Source organism: Thermobia domestica, chromosome 1 (assembly GCF_964235325.1).
Source record: "Thermobia domestica chromosome 1, izTheDome1.hap1.1, whole genome shotgun sequence".
In the NCBI taxonomy this organism is placed as follows: Eukaryota; Metazoa; Arthropoda; class Insecta; order Zygentoma; family Lepismatidae; genus Thermobia; species Thermobia domestica.
The window spans coordinates 50,327,560-50,344,437 of record NC_137454.1 but is presented as its reverse complement, the minus strand read 5'-3'; positions in this window follow the sequence as shown (position 1 = coordinate 50,344,437).

Genomic DNA, 16,878 nt, shown 5'->3' with positions numbered 1-16,878 from the left:
ACGTCTCTGACATGCAATAAGGAATTCTATATAATAACATTTGCTTGCACGTCCATAGCACGTGCATGGCCAACTTGGCCAAAATACCGTGGTCGTACTATGCACGCGCATGGCGTTCAATGTGTTAAGTTCCGTTTCCAGAAAATCCAACAGTAATATAGAATTACCGTTTGTTTTCATATGTTTTAACACTATTCCAATACAAAGAGAGGATACAACACATATAGGACGTCTATTCCATTCCAGACTACAAATGCAAACTGACTAAAAAAAGAAAAGAATAGAATAAGAAGAAAAGAAATTGAATGAGTGTTATTTACTGCTAATTATTTATCAGAAACGCCCTATATTAAAAGTCTAACATATATCACAATGAAAAGTTACAAATATTCAAAAGGAAAATTGGACGTTTCATACAGACGTAGCAGAGCTTGCATGTTTCCAATTCCAAACGTGAATAAAACTCATTAAGTTTAATGGAAACAAATTTTGTATCGAACTAGTATAAATAAAATCTTGTTTTCAAATAAACAAATAGGGTGGCCATTTTCTAGTCTTCACCGAAGATTTATCTGTTCCAAACATCCAGTGGCGATTTCATCTGTTGCGAATATAACGTTGTTTCTCGCGCAGATAGAATGAACACGCCAGACCTCAAACGGGTCATCGCATAGAGGTTTCAAACCCGAGGATTCGATTGAGACTCTTTAACCCAGAAGATAAAAATGAGATTTTATTTATTTCTTTGCGCTTAAGCAGTATTTCTTTCGGAGATGACAGGCACTGGTGATGTTATCTCCAGATCACGGAAAACACGAAACCGAAGTTCCCAGTTAATTATGTTTTTCATACAGGATCGACCTTCCTCTTCCTCCGTTTTTACTCTGGAACACACACACACACATAAAGTGTATGTGAGAGAGAAGAAGAAGGAGGAGGTGGCCAATCCTGGTCACGCCCGATACGAAGTACTCGATAGTCCAGTGTCCCACGATACGGCATGATCCACGTACCATCCAACGATGGAAAATTGAACACCCGAAAGTTCGTTCTTTTTTATGAACACTCTCCTGTATTTTAACATAACAGACTACGAATACGATGCAGAGATAATAAAAGATCATGGCCTATTTTTAACCACTATTTAACATAGCAGAGCTAATAAAAGAGTACGGCTAATTTTTCAACCACTATATAACATAGCTGAAATTAGTTGAGACTATTAGCACAAATAGTACGAACGCATATTGTATCACCACTTCCATGTACCATAGCAAAGAAAACTAACATAGCAGCGAATAATAGGGTGTTTTCCTTCCTCTTTTCAACACCTATTTTAACATAGCATAAATTACTTAAGACTATGAAAACATAATTCAATCAGAAATTACATAGATACTACGAACATAACTTAGCTAAAGAAGGAGTATTAATACATTTTCCAACTGATATGTAACATAGCACATATTATAAAAAATATGAACACTAGTAGAGCTAATAAAAGAGTTTGGGTTATTTCCCACCTCTTTTTAACATAACAAAATTTACATAAGACAATGCACACATTTTCCAGCCCCTACTTAACATAGTATAATGTACGTAAGACTATGAACATCTATTTTAGCAGCACTCCTATGTATCATAGACAACGGATGTACTCCTATTTTAAGATTCCTTTTTTCAACTCTATTTAACACAACAGAGAATGAGTCAATAGCATGGTTGTACATTTTCTCAACCCCTAAGTAGCATAGCACAAATTTCACAACCATTCGTCTAGTACTACATGTCTCAAAGGTACAGACTATCCACATCAAACCTTTAACCCAAATAACTCGTAAACGGAGCAACGTATTGAGGAGGTGCTTCCAGATTTAGCAATAGGACAACTAATACTACTTGTCCCAAAATTACTGATCATCGAGATCAAAGGTCAAATATTTAAACGTAAATAACTCCTAAATGGAGCAACGTGTTGAGGTGTTTCCATATTTAGTAATAGGTCATGAACAACAACATGTCACATAAGTACTGACCATTGAGATCAAAGGTTAAATATTTAAACCCCAATATCATGTAAACGGAGCGACGGATACATTTGTGTTACCTATTCAATTTTGTACGAAGTAGAAGAACACCAAGCAAGGAATAAATTTTAGTGGCTTTTTTACTTTTGTATTTACGAAAAAAACAAGAAAGTGCTTACTAGCTCAGTGTTTTATACCATTTTGGGCAATTCAAATAAACGGAAAATGTCTTTATAATTAATAAAAAATAATGATATGCCGTTTTAACTAGGTGTAAAAAAGTCTTTATTATTAATAAAAAATAATGATATGCCGTTTTAACTAGGTGTACATTTTACATCATTCTGTACTATTTAAACAGAAGGACAATTTTAATGACCTATTCAATTTTATACAAACCAGAAATGCCATCTTAACTAGCTGAAAATTTCTATACCTTTTGTGCTTTTCAAATAAAGGAAAGAAAAGTTTGAGTGGAGTATTAGGTTTGTAACAGCCAGAAAAAAACGAAGAAAGAACATTTTATATAGCTGAGTATTTTATAACATTTTGTACTATTAAATAAACAAAGGACTAAATTTGTACTAACAAGAAAAAAGCGAAGGAGGTCAATTGTAACTATTCACCATTTTACACCTTATCGTGCTATTCAAATAAACGAAGGAATACATTTCAGTAGGTTATTTAATTTTGTAATATCCGTAAAAAACGAAAGACTGTTTCAATTTATCTGAGTGTTTTATAAAATTTTGTACTATTTAAATAAACAAAGCAATATTTTTTTGAAACCTGGAAAAGCGAAAGAGGCCCATTTTTACTAGCTCAGAACTTATGCACCTTTTGTACTAATACAATAAACGAGAGAATAAATTTATGTGTCCTGCTTTTTATACCAACGAGAAGAAGCGAAAAACACTCATATTAACTAGCTCGAAATTTATGTGACTTTTGTACTACCGCAATAAACGAAAGCATAAATATGGGAGTCCTACTTTTTATACTAATGAGAAAAAGCAAAGAAGGGCCATTTTGACTAGCTCAGAATTTTACGCCAATTTGTACTATTTAAACAAACAGTAAATAAATTAGTACTAACCGGAAAAATCGTAAAGTGTCAATTTTAATTGGCTCAGAATATAAGTACCTTTGTACTACCCCAACAAACGAAAGAACAAAATTGAGTGTTTTACTTTTTATACCAACCAAACAAAAGGACCATTTCAACTAGCTGAGTATTTTATAGCATATTGTACTGTTTATGCAAAAACAAAATTTATAATAAATAAAAAAGAAAAGGGACCATTTTAATTAGCACAGAATGTATGTACCTTTTTTACAACTCAAATAAAGAAAAGAATAAATTTGCGTATTCTACTCTTTATACCATTTTGTACCAAACAGAAAAAATGTGAAGAATGAATAAATTTTGTTGATTTTTTGCTTTTGTATTAACGAGAAGAAAGCGACGAATGTCCGTTTTAATTAGCCTAGAAGATAAGTACCGTTCGTAGTACTCAATTAAGAACAATAATTTTGTACGAACCTAAACATGACAAGAAGGACTATTTTAAGTAGCTCAGAATTTCATACCCTTTTGTGCTATTCAAATAAACGAAGAAATAAATTTTTGTATCCTATTTAATTTTGTAACAAGCAGAAAAAACTAAAGAAATTCCATTTTAGCTAACTCAAAATTTTTGTACCTTTTTGTGTTATTCAAATGAACGAAGGAATAGATTTGTTCCAGCCAGAAAAAGCGAAGAAAGACTATTTTAACTAACTCATAATTTATACTTTTTGCACTGCTTTAATTGATAAAATTGAGTTACCTATTCAATTTGGTATCAAGAAGGAAAGAGTAAAGAAATGACATTTTAACTAGCTCAGTATGTTAAACCTTTTTGTGCTACTCAAACAAACGAAGCAGTAAATTTAAGTGGCGTAAGTGATGTAGGAGCATTTTAACTAACTCATTTCTGTACTACTCAAATAAACGAAAGAATAAATTTTAGTAACGTATTCAATTTTGTACCAGAAAGAAAATAAAGGGAAGAAATGCCATTTTAAGGAACTCCTTTTTGTACGTCTCAGATAAACGAAAAATTAAATTTGTAGCAAACACCATTTTAACTAGCTCAAATAAACGAAGGAATATGTGTGTGGCCTATTTACTTTTATACCTACGAGACAAAACCGAACGTGAACTATTTTAGCTAGCTCAGAATTTTGTACCATTTAGGGGTATTCAAACAAAGCAAGGTATAAATTTGAGTGGCGTAGTTTTTGTGTCAACCGTATAACAGGACCATTTTATCTATCAAAGCACTTTATACCTTTTTGTGCTATTGAAATAAACGAAGGAAAATTTTGAATGGCCTATTTAATTGTGGTGACAGATTTGGTAATATTTTTGTGTATTTTTGTCACCAGAGAAAGGGCCATTTTCAAGTTTTGGAGTCAAAGTTTTGTCAATATTAGTATGTTTGTGCAGTTTTTATATACCATTCAAAATAAATGTAGAATGGCAAATTTTTAAAATCGAATCTTCTGTACCAACAGAAAAAATTCCGTTTTAAATATACAACACATTTTTCTTATACTTCGTGTGTAGTAAAACTCTCAGTACGAAAGATTCGAATTTAAAAATTGGCCCTTCATTTATTTTGAATGGTATATAAAAACTGCACAAACATAGTAATATGAACAAAATTTGGACTCCAAAACTTTAAAATAGCCCTTTCTCTTGTGACTCAGAAATACGCAAAATCTGTCACCACAACTAAATAGCCCACTAAATGTTTATATAAAAAAGTATAAAATGCTGAGATAGTTAAAACGGTCCCTTTTAAGTTTGACAGTACATTGGCAATTCGAATTTATTTCTTGGATTGTTTGAATACCATAACATGACACAACATTTTGAGCTATTTAAAGTGTACCTCCTTCGTTTATTTCTCGGTGGTACAAAATTAAATAGCCCACTCAAAATTATTCCTCTTCTTATATGAGTAGTACAAAAAGGAGTGAGTTAAAATGGTCCCTGTTCGCCTTTTTATGTTGGCACAAAAATGACTAGTCTAGCGAAATTTATTCCTTCGCTTTTTAAATGTTATAAAAAGGTACATAATACTGCGCTAGGTAAAATGGTGCTTCTTAACTTTTTCTGGTTGGTACAAACTTATTCGTTTGTTATTTGAGAAGTACAGAAAGGAGTTGGTGAAATGGCATTTCATTGCATTTTTCTGGTTGTACAAAACTAAGCAATCCACTCAAATTTATTCTTTCGTTTATTTGAGTAGTCCAAAAACCAGTTATATAAAATGGTCCCTCTTCAATTAAGCCACTCATAATTATTGCTTCGTTTGTTTGAGTAGTAGAAAAAGGTATAAAATGCTGAGCTAGTTAAAATGGCATTTCTTTACTTTTCTCTACTTGGTACAAAATTGAATAGTTCACAAATTAACCCTTTCGTTTACTTAAAAAGTGCAAAAAGTGCATATAAATTACGAGTTAGTTAAAATAGACTTTCTTCCCTTATTCTGGTAGGTACAAATATATTCCCTCGTTCATTTGAATAGCACAAAAAAGTAACAGAAATTTTGAACTAGTTAAAACGGACCTTCTTACATTTTAAGCTAGTTAAAATAAAGATTTTTTCTCGCTATTACAAAATTAAATAAGATACCCAAATTTATTTCTTCGTTTATTTAAAATGCACAAAAAGGTATAAAATGCTGAGATACTTATAATGATCTTTCTTGGCCTTTTGAGATTGGTACAAATTTATTCTTCCGCTTATTTGAGTAATACAAAAGATATCAATTTCGGGCTAGTTAAAATTGACATTCTTCGGTTCTTTCTCGTTAATACAAAAGCAAAGAAGCCAAAAAATTTACTTATTCTTCAGTTTTTTTTGCTTGGAACAAAATTTAACCTTTTGATTATTAGTGTAGCCCAAACATTCTGAGGTAGTTAAAATGACATTTCTCGTTGGTATAGAAAGTAGAATACCCAAATTTATTCTTTCCTTTATTTGAGTTGTACAAAAGGTACATAAATTCTGACCTATTTAAAAAAGGCCCTTTTTTCTACTTATTACAAATTTATTACAAATTTTGTTTCCATAAATAGTACAAAATGCATAAAATTGCTTAGCTAGTAAAAATGGTCCTTTTCTTTAGTTGGTATAAAAGTAGATAACCCAAATTTGTTCTTTCGTTTATTGCAGTAGTATAAAGGTACCTAAGTTCTGCGTTAATTAAAATGATCATATTTCGATTTTTCAGTTTAGCACAAATTTATTCCTTTGTTTATTTAAATAGTGCAAGACGATATAAAATTCTGAGCTAGTCTAAATAGCTCTTCTTCGCTTTTTTCGTTCGTATAATAAGTAGGACACCTGTATTTGTTCTTTCGTTTATTGCACTAGTACAAAAGTTACATAAATTCTGAGCTAGTTAAAATGAGTCTTTTTTGCTTTTTCTTATTAGTAAAAGTTATTTCTTTGTGTATTTAAATAGTACAAAAACGTGTAAAATACACAGCTACCTAAAAGAGTCCTTCTTCGTTTTTTTCTGTTTATTCTAAATTTAAATAGCCCACTCAAAATTATTCATCCGTTTATTTGAATACCGCGAATAAGTCTAAAATGCTGAGCTAGTTAAAATGGTCCTTCTTCGATTTTTTCTGGTTAATACAAATTTTGCCCTTCGTTTATTTAAATGGAATAAAATGTTATAAAATACTCAGCTAGTTAAAATGGTCCCTCTTCGTTTTTCCTGGTTGTTGCAAACCGAAATACTCCACTCAATTTTTTCTTCCCTCATTTGAATAACGCAAAAAGGTATAGAAATTCTGAGTTTGTTAAAATGGGTTTTCCCGTTACGCACAAAATTGATTAGGACTTTCAAACTTATCCCTTCGTTTGTATAAATACTTCAGCATAGTATAAAATGCTCAGCTAATTAAAATAGCATATCTCTGCTTTCTTCTGGTTGTTATGAATGTATTTTAAGTTTATTTTATTTGACCAAAATGATATAAAGCAGTGAACTAGTTATAGTGGCCTTTCTTGGCTTTTTTCTCGTTAATTCGAAAGTAAATAAGCCACTTAAATTTATTCCTCCTTCGTTTTTTTCCTTCGTATAAAATTGAATAAATCTCACAAATTTATCCGTCGCTCCTCTTACAAGGTATAGGGTTTCTGACCTGGATGGCCAGTACTCTTGTGAAATGTTGTTGCTGATGACCTATTAATAAATATGGAAACATCACCTCAATACGTTCCTCCGTTTAGGAGTTATTTACGTTGAAGTATTTGACCTTTGACTTCGATATAAAGTACTTCTTCGGATATATAACAGTGGACATATTACTAAATGTTGAAACCACCTCAACATGTGGCTTCGTTTACAAGTTATTCGGGTTTAAATATTTGACCTTTGGACTAGATAATACTTTTGAAACGTGTTGTAGTTGATGACCTATTACTAAAATGTGGTAACAGCATCTCAATATGTCGCTCCGTTTAGGAGTTATTTAAGTTTCAATATTTGACCTCTGACGTCGACGGTCTGTACTTTTGGGACATGTAGTTTGGAAAGTAGAAACGCTTTTAAAGTCTTGACTGGAAGACCAATCGGAAAACTTCATTAGGGAGACCTAGGCGCAGATTGGAGGACAATAATGAGATGGATCTTGCAGAGATTGGAATATAGATTAGAAACTGGATGCAATTAGATAAGGATAGAAGTCAGTGGAGAGCTTTTGCAAAGACGGTATTGAACCTCCGGATTCCATAGGCCATAGACTTAGTTAGTTAGTTAGTAGTACTAGATTTATGTTTGTGCAATTTCTGCTATGTTGCATAGGGGTTGATAACAGGTACAACCATGCTATTGGTTCATTCTCTGCTGTGTTAAATAGGGGTTGAAAAAGGAGTCTTAAAGGAGAAGGAGTACACGCGTTGTCTATGTTACATAGAAGCGCTGCTAAATATATGTTCGTAGTATCTCTGTTAGTAGTTTTTTCTAAATGCTGCTATGTTACATAGGGGTTGAAAATGTGTCAATAGTCTTATGGAATATTTGTTATGTTAAAAAGGGGTGGGAAAATAACCGAAACTCATTTATTAGGTCTGCTGCGTGTTCACAGTCTTTTGTAATATGTACTGCTACATAGGGTTTGGAAAATTTGTTCATAGTATTTTATTAGCTCTGCTATGTTCGTAGTCTGTGTGTAATTCCTGATTCGATTATGTGTTGTCTTAAGTAATTTCTGCTATGTTAAAATAGGGGTTGGAAAAGGGAACGAAAACAAAGCCCAATATTCTCTACTATGTTAGTAGTCTTTGCTATGTTACATAGAACTGCTGCTCAAATATGCGTTCCTACCATTTGTGCTAATAGTCTTGTGTAATTTCAGCTATGTTATCTAGTGGCTAAAAAATAAGCCATAGTCGTTTATAGAATGGCTATAGAATGGTTATAAAATAGTTCATGCTCTTTTATTAGCTCTGCTACGTGTTCGTAGTCTGCTAAGTTAAATAAGGTTTGAAAAAAGTGGTCATAAAAGAGAACATTTTGCTGGCGTTCAATTTTCCGTGTTTGGATGGTACTTGGGTCATGGTGTATTGTGAGACACTGGTCTATCGAGTACTTCGTATCAGGCGAGACCTGGATTGGACCATTATGTCTCAGATCGGGAATTTTTTATCCATTTTGTACATACTATTTACTTGGATTCTCGCCAATGATGCTTTGCAGGTTCTCCAACATTAATCTCTGATAGAAGCCATTATTTTATGGAAAAAATATACTTTCTGACGGAAATTGAACCTAGATATTTTATTTGGAAATTTTGATCGATACCACTACTCCATCGTTTGTCTACCTAAACTTCGTTTAACAAATGATGTACTGTTTCTTTCTGAGGAAGATAACACGAAAGGTGTATACTGCTGATCAATGAGATGTTTCCAGTTTTCTGGTAATTCTCTTGCTCTTTCCCAACTCACATTCGTAAGTGTCTCTATCATAATATAGGTGTCTATTTTCACATTCCTAAGCATTGCTCGTCTAGTATGATAAGTCGGTTCTTCACAATCACTCTGTAAATGGCACCTTTGGCGTGAACAGGATTTGAACCTATGTTGAAAAGCTGCACTATTCGTAAGTACATTACTTTATCCCTAGACTGTCATGCCACCTGAAACCATAACCAAATATTACTTACTTCAGCTCTGATCTTTAGAACAAATTGGCTTCTTCTTGTAAGATTGTTTGCACCAAAGTGCAAAATTTCATTTATTCGACGTTCTAGAGATAAATTAGTGACCAAAAATAAACGGAATAACCTGTAATCCAGGAAGAATTACAGAAAAAGCACATTTTGCTGTAATTTTGAGAGAGGCAAGTTCAAGAGCACTCAATATTAATAATAATAATAATAATAATAATAATAATAATAATAATAATAATAAATGTTCGTCTTCACAGTACAGTTGTCTAATTTTATTATTATGGACAAACCTCTGGTTCAATTACCGTTGGGGACTTTCAGTCGAAAAGGCGTAACAGGTTTTTCGTATTAGCCAACCTGAGTAAGGTTTCTCCTGAATTCCTCTAATTTGGATTATGTAATTAATAATATGATACTAATATACAACTCTTTCTTTTGACATCATCATCGCTATCAGCGACCGCAGAAACCCAAGAGTACATAAAACAAAACAAATTGCACACTGATTTCTTATTTTTACCAGGTTGTTACTATTCCAACCCACTGTACAGAGGTGCCATCTTTTACTAACCTTACTCCTCAGCTTTAAAAAGATACCACATATTTCTGTGAATTTTCGACCTCACAAAACATCGAACTGACTCTCATGCTCTACCCAACATTTATCTTCTATTGATGGTAACACTGTTTAACAGACTCTTCTATACTTGTGGTCAGCGTAAACAGTTATTGTTAATATTTATTTTAAGGTGTGCAAAACGTTAGTACCTCACTCCCTGTATGTGCAACGGCGTTTGCATTTAACACTTGTTTCACGTTATTCTTCGAAACGTTTGCAACACATATCTGCGTTTACCATATCTTTTCTCTTTATTTTCATTGTTGCTTCCATTGATGATATTCAGTTTACGTCATTGCATTTACAAAAACACTACCTTCTCTTCAGTTAGCAACACTTTTCATCCGGCGATGTTCGTCAATACACGGACAGATGCTATCCTTCTCCTAGTTGCTTCGTGCAAAATTTCCTTTCTCTGTCTCTTTCAGTTTCGCCGTTATCACGGTTGGACATTCTAAATTATATTGTAATGGATAACGTAATTTCATGAAAGTCGTAAAGTCGGCACGGGTTATCTCACTAATGGATGTTTACTATCATTAGAATACATTTACCGGGAATGCCTATCGAAACACGAAATTACTGTGAATAAGGGACACCCTAGTGCCCATTGAGACTATTTCTCAGGATCTCAATATTTACAACATATCACGCTTTCAAGAAATTAAACCGAAATCCAATTTCCATAAGGATTGTGAGGGGACCTTTTACTGGAAAATATTACTTACACTCACCACTTTGAACTTAAAACAAAACAGGTTTGAAGGTAGTAAAAAACGTACTTCATCTCCGCTCCCAAAATATTCATATGTGATCGTTCACGGTTAGGTGAAGGAAAGGGTTTTATACAGTCTGAGAAGTCTGAGGGAGTTCTTATGATACATTCTCAAGCAAAGGGTGATACGTGACTGGAGTATGCTATTAAGAACTACTAAGGCGTTTAAGCAGAAAAAATGTGAGATTACAGTGAAAACCAGTATAAAATCGTTCTGATGCACCAAGACCGTACAAAATTCATAGATATAATAACTAAGTGCTAATAAATAAAATGTCTTTCCAAATTTAATTTTCTCAAATACTTTGTTCCCTATTTAATAATACTAAGAAGAAAGAATTGACTTTGAATTTATCGTGCCTTTCAGCAGCTGTGCTATATGAGACGTGAACTTCCTACGGGAATCCAACACCAAAGTCACGTGCAAAAATATTAATAGTAATAATAATAATACCTGCCAGTATCCATGAAAAATAATCAACCTGAATGGGCTGACTGTTTATATTCAAAATGAAATAAAAAAACGTAGGATTTATTAAACAGAAGACGGCGACACTACTGCAGGAGTTTTGGGTCAAACAGAAGGTACAATGCGATTATAAACACAGTAATAATGGAAATGCTAATAATTAAACGATTCCTTATTGATTCTTTACAGAGTTCAACATTTTCTAGTACTATCATTGTTATTAACTGACAACTTCAACTATTATTTAGTTCTACTTTTCCCCTTGAATGAACAAACGATTTGCGTTGCGTATTGTGAAACAAAGATAGATTTTCCAATTATTTGTTTTGCTATTAAACCGAAAGTGGTAGATCTATAACTTCCGGTTGCACAATAGGGATAAGGTTCGAGATGAAACCTGTCATTCATATGCTGAATCCACATGATAGCATTCTCTCTATATACTACAATTTATGATCCAAGAGCATTCTCTCTATATACTGCAATTTATGTTCCAAGAGCATTCTCTCTATATACTGCATTTTATGATCCAAGAGCATTCTCTCTATATACTGCAATTTATGATCCAAGAGCATTCTCTCTATATATATTAATATTGTCATTTACGATTCAAGAGCATTCTCTGTATATACTGCAATTTATGATCAAAGAGCATTCTATCTATATACTGTAATTTATGATCCAAGAACATTCTCTCTATATAATTCAATTAATGATCCAAGAGCATTCTCTCTATATACTGCAATTTATGATCAAAGAGCATTCTATCTATATACTGCAATATATGATCCAAAATTAGAATTGAAGTTCGTAGTTACGTATATTTTTTTACGTACCAGTTTTTCCATAAATGTAAGGTTGGAAATAAATATAACTTCTACAATACTGAATCCAAATAAAGATACCACTTCCATCTATCTATTAGCTATCTATCGTTTTTCTTCATTGCAATCAGTGTACAAAACAAAAATGTGTTACCAGTTAACTTTGAATTGAAGAATAAAAGTGAGGATATTTTATTAACACAATAACGAACTACATTCTAGAATTGATGGAGGAATTATTGTGATAGTAATTTCCCTGAACACTACCTAGGTCGAACTCCAGATCTTTTTAGGTTTACGAAAATCTTATGGATCGCTGTAAGGAGTGACATAAACTAAGGAGGAATTAGATTGGGAAATACATAAAATGATTAACCTCCGTACGACTTCTTATTTTTGGCTAAGTTGGAAAGTTCTCTCAAGGAAGGATCACGAAGTTGCTCCGCTCAGATCCGAATGAGACAATTGTTTTTGCATTTGATATGTTATAGCTAGATTAATTCCAAAGTTATACGTGCCACCGGGCGAGATATTGCGAGCTAAAACACATTTTGTAATGAAAAAGCTACAAAAAATTACCTGTCAGAATAGTTTGAATAGAGTCATTTGTTCGGCAAAAGTTGGGGAAATGGACAACTCGGCGAACATACCCATTATTTTCAGGGATACACTTTTTGGGGTAAGAAAATCTTTCCCACAGGGTCCCCCGCAGGGTCCCAGATAGGGTCCAACTCAAAATTTTCAAATGGCAAGGGGGGTTAAGTAGCACATCGTTTGAAAACCATTCTAAAATGAAAGAAAATGGAGCAAGTCTCGACTCTCTACGACAACCTGTGCAAAATGGCGGCGGGTGAAAATGTAAACAAAAACATAATTGAAAAACCCATGGCCACCTCTATAAATCGAAAGCGATTAGAAAAATGTGAAGACAGGAAAGAAGGTGTGGTATTATTTTCAAAGTACATCGATTTAATTTAAAACATCTTGCCCCGGAGCTCCACGGGGTCCCACGTAGGATCCAACTAAAATGTTTAAAATGGCAAGAGAGGTTAAGTAGCACATCGTTTGAAAGCTGTTGTTAAATGAAAGAAGACTCTCTACTTTTTTATGACAACCCTGTGCAAATGGCGGTGGGTAAAAATGTAAACAAAAGCTTAATTAAAATTTTATATCCACCTTGAATCGAAGATGGAAGCTTAAAACCTATATCTAAAGGATAAACATACTATACTGCTGAAGCTAGGGAAAAGAAATTTGGCGTGAATGTTGATCAGTAGGTGACGAAAAAATGCGAAATGTTCAAAAACGCCACATATTGAGTTCAAAATGCCGCACTACGCATCGAACGCATGTCCACCTCAAACTAGTGTTGTTGTGGAAGCGAAATGTGGTATTTACTATATGTTTATGGCTAATAGCAGATATCCTCAAAATATCAGAGTATCATCAGTAATCCAATATGGCTGCCAACGTGAAGAAATGAGTCTGTATATAAATATGCTATTTCTTGGAATATTGTGGCAAACCAACAAAGTGTGACGCAGCTCTATGCACTGAAATGAGTTACACGTGGTTTGGTACTGCTCGCCAATCTTGTAAATAATTCTTTTTGCATGATTTTTGCAATCGAAATTCAATTGTTCGTTAGTCTTCCTGTTGTTTCTAAATACATAATAGAGAAATATAGAGATTTAGATTTGTACTGGCATGAATGACATAGGTTTTAAGCGTCCTTCTTGGATTCAAAGTTGCCATAGGTTTTCAATTATGCTTTTGTTTACACTTTGACCCGCCAAATTTTGCACAGGGTTGCCATAGAGAGTCGAGACTTGCTGTATTTTCTTTCATTTTACAACAGCTTCCGACCTATGTGCCACTTAACCCCCTTGACATTTGAAACTTTTCATTTGGACCCCGTGTAGGACCCTGCGGGTGACCCTGGGGCTAAGTTTTTTTTATCACAAAAATTGTGTCCATGAAAATGATGGGATACGTGTTCGCCGAGCTTTCAATTTACCCAACTGTTTCCAAACAAATGACCCGGTTCAAACTATTCTGCCGGCTTTGTAGCTTTTACATTACAAAATATGTGGTAACTCACGACATTCCGCCCGGTGGCATGTATAACTTTGGGATTCGTCTAGTTATAATATATCAAATACAAACACAATTGAATCGTTCGGATCTCAGCGGAGCCACTTCGTGACCCTCCCTTGTCAGTTACTCCTGTGTAAAACATATAATAATAATAATAATAATAATAATAATAATAATAATAATAATAATAATAATAATAATTAATAATATTATTATTATTATTATTATTACTACTACTATTATTATTATTATTATTATTATTATTATTATTATTATTATTATTATTATTATATACCACAAGAATAGCAGAAAATTGACAAAAATAAAAGCAGCTACTTCGATTCGAACCAGGTTCACAATTGTTGCATGCTCACCAATGTAGACTACTTAACACGCCGTAACAACTGTAAAACTCGCTTTCCATTGTATTTATATATAGTCTATAGGAAACTCTTTCACATCCGTTCTGTGTTTTGCGATGTTTTTTTTGTTTGTTTGTTTTTTATGTAGAAAAGCATGTGCGTTTTCTTTAACAAAGATTTTTGCATTTGCTAAGGTACTGCTTAGTTCTAAAATTGTCATTATATGAAGTAAAGAAAGAGGAATTGAGAATTTCAATCAGCAAACTGTAAGCTGTTTTCCTAAGTCTTGTTTCCTTTATCACTCCAAATGCGTTGTTGCTATACTGACAATTTTAAGGGACTTAAAAAAAATCACTCGTGCTTTTACATTTTGCAGAAGTGTACATAAATATGATCCATCATAGAAATAACAGAATTTAGAAGTTCTTTTTCTAAAGAGGCGTCGCTTTGTGGATGCAATCTAACAAAAACAAAATCATTAACATATATTTGAGATTGGCCAATTTCTTGTTCTTCAATTCTTTTATTACATAAATGATATTTCTTAGTTGGACGAACAAGAAACATACTAATAAGATGGGAATAATCAAGGTTCTGCTTTTCATGCAATTTCATTCCAAAATGTTTCTGTTCGATTTCTTTCATTGTGACGATTAGTTGGTGGTACTAATCTGACCAGAGAAGTGTTTTTTATAAAGGTATTTAGAAAACCGGAATAACGTAAAAGTTTGGATTAAATGTTGGAACAAGAGTTGATTCCTACTTACCCTTATAGAAGACGATATAGATATCAATGGAAGTATCAACACACATTGAACACCATATATCAAACGAAATATTTACTTATGGTATGTATAAAAACAAATGAAATGAGACTTTTTGTGTGCCAATACCTATATTAATGAGAAGGGCAAAACTGCCACTTATTTAGTAAAGTCCCTCTTCTCTTAGCTTATGCTCTCGCCATAAGAAGTACTTATTTATATCGTTCGTCAATTACGTCTTTTTCTTCCGTTCATTTTCCATATTCATTATCATAATCTCAATAAGACAATTTTCTATAATAGCATATAAATACCCATTTTATCATTTAAATAACTTGCTACTTGATAGAAGTAAAATATATACGTTATAAAGTTACCTGACACTTCTTATAATTTCTTCCGGGTTATAAGTGTAACACGATGCCTCATCAGTAGGAAGTAATGAAAGTCGCTCCGAAGATTTTGTCTCAGAACTCTCAATACTTCTGATATTAATAACTGGTATATTATCTACCTGAATAAAGTGAAAGGTACATGTGTATATTAACTTAGAATTTAATATATATAAAATTATCGAACTTCAATATACAAAAAGGAAAGTAAATTTGCAGTTGTGAAATCAGCAATCATAATCATAAATGTATATTTGCATATTAACTTAGAATATAATGCAAAAGAACTAATATTATTCGAACAGAAAATAATAAAAAATAAATACTATTATCAAACTTCAATATACAAAAAGCAGTGTAAATTTATACTAGTCATACTAACAATTATAATTTTCAATTGGAGAGGAAATGTAGATCAATATACCTATATACCGGTTTAACAAGAAAATTTCAAAAAAATAGACATGATATTTCAAGCTAAGAAATTATGTCTGCAAAACGAAAGTCCCAATTGCTAGCCAACACTTTAACAGGATAAGCAGTGCTAACGATCTTGCATACATGGTGTGAAATACTGGTGTATACCACATAACGTATTAAATAACTAATTATATTATGGCTGACTATATAGAAATTCTGCTAATACAGTAAAACCTGTCTTCAGCGGAATCGAGCGGAACTCGCAGAAATTTTCGTTAAAGTCACGTTTCCCCTTAACGAAGGTAGACCATTTCTTTAAAAAATATATATGCTTATAACGGACATACTGAGAAACTATATTGGTGTATATTACTTGTTTATTTACAGTACTTCTTTCTTCTATGGATTAATATGCAAAATGTGTACAAAATACGCTACGCACACTTTTCTTTTATTTTTCCCAATAGTCAAGCACGATTTTCTGTATAGGCCCTACATTGCTGCTTGGCTGTAGTATACTCAAGGACAGAGAAAAGCTCTCTCTGGAATTTTGAAAGTCCTCTGAACTCTTTCATTCTCGTTTTCACAACACGTTATAGAGATATATAACTCCTGCTTTGTTGCCTCAATTTCGTTTTTCCAGTTTGTCATTTTTCTTTTCATTTTAGTCGGTTGTCGTGAGTCGCTACAGAATCAGAAGAGAAGTATACAAAGAAGAATGACAACTGGCAAGCTTCGTAGGACTAGCCGAAACTTGTGGGGCCGAATATAAGTAGTGGTTGGCAAAGGTCAACACTGTCCATACAGATTAAAGAAAAGAACAAAGAGTGTATAGCAGACAGGAAAGGGTGTAGTCTAAAACTCACAATTTTCCGCCAAAGGTTTATTTT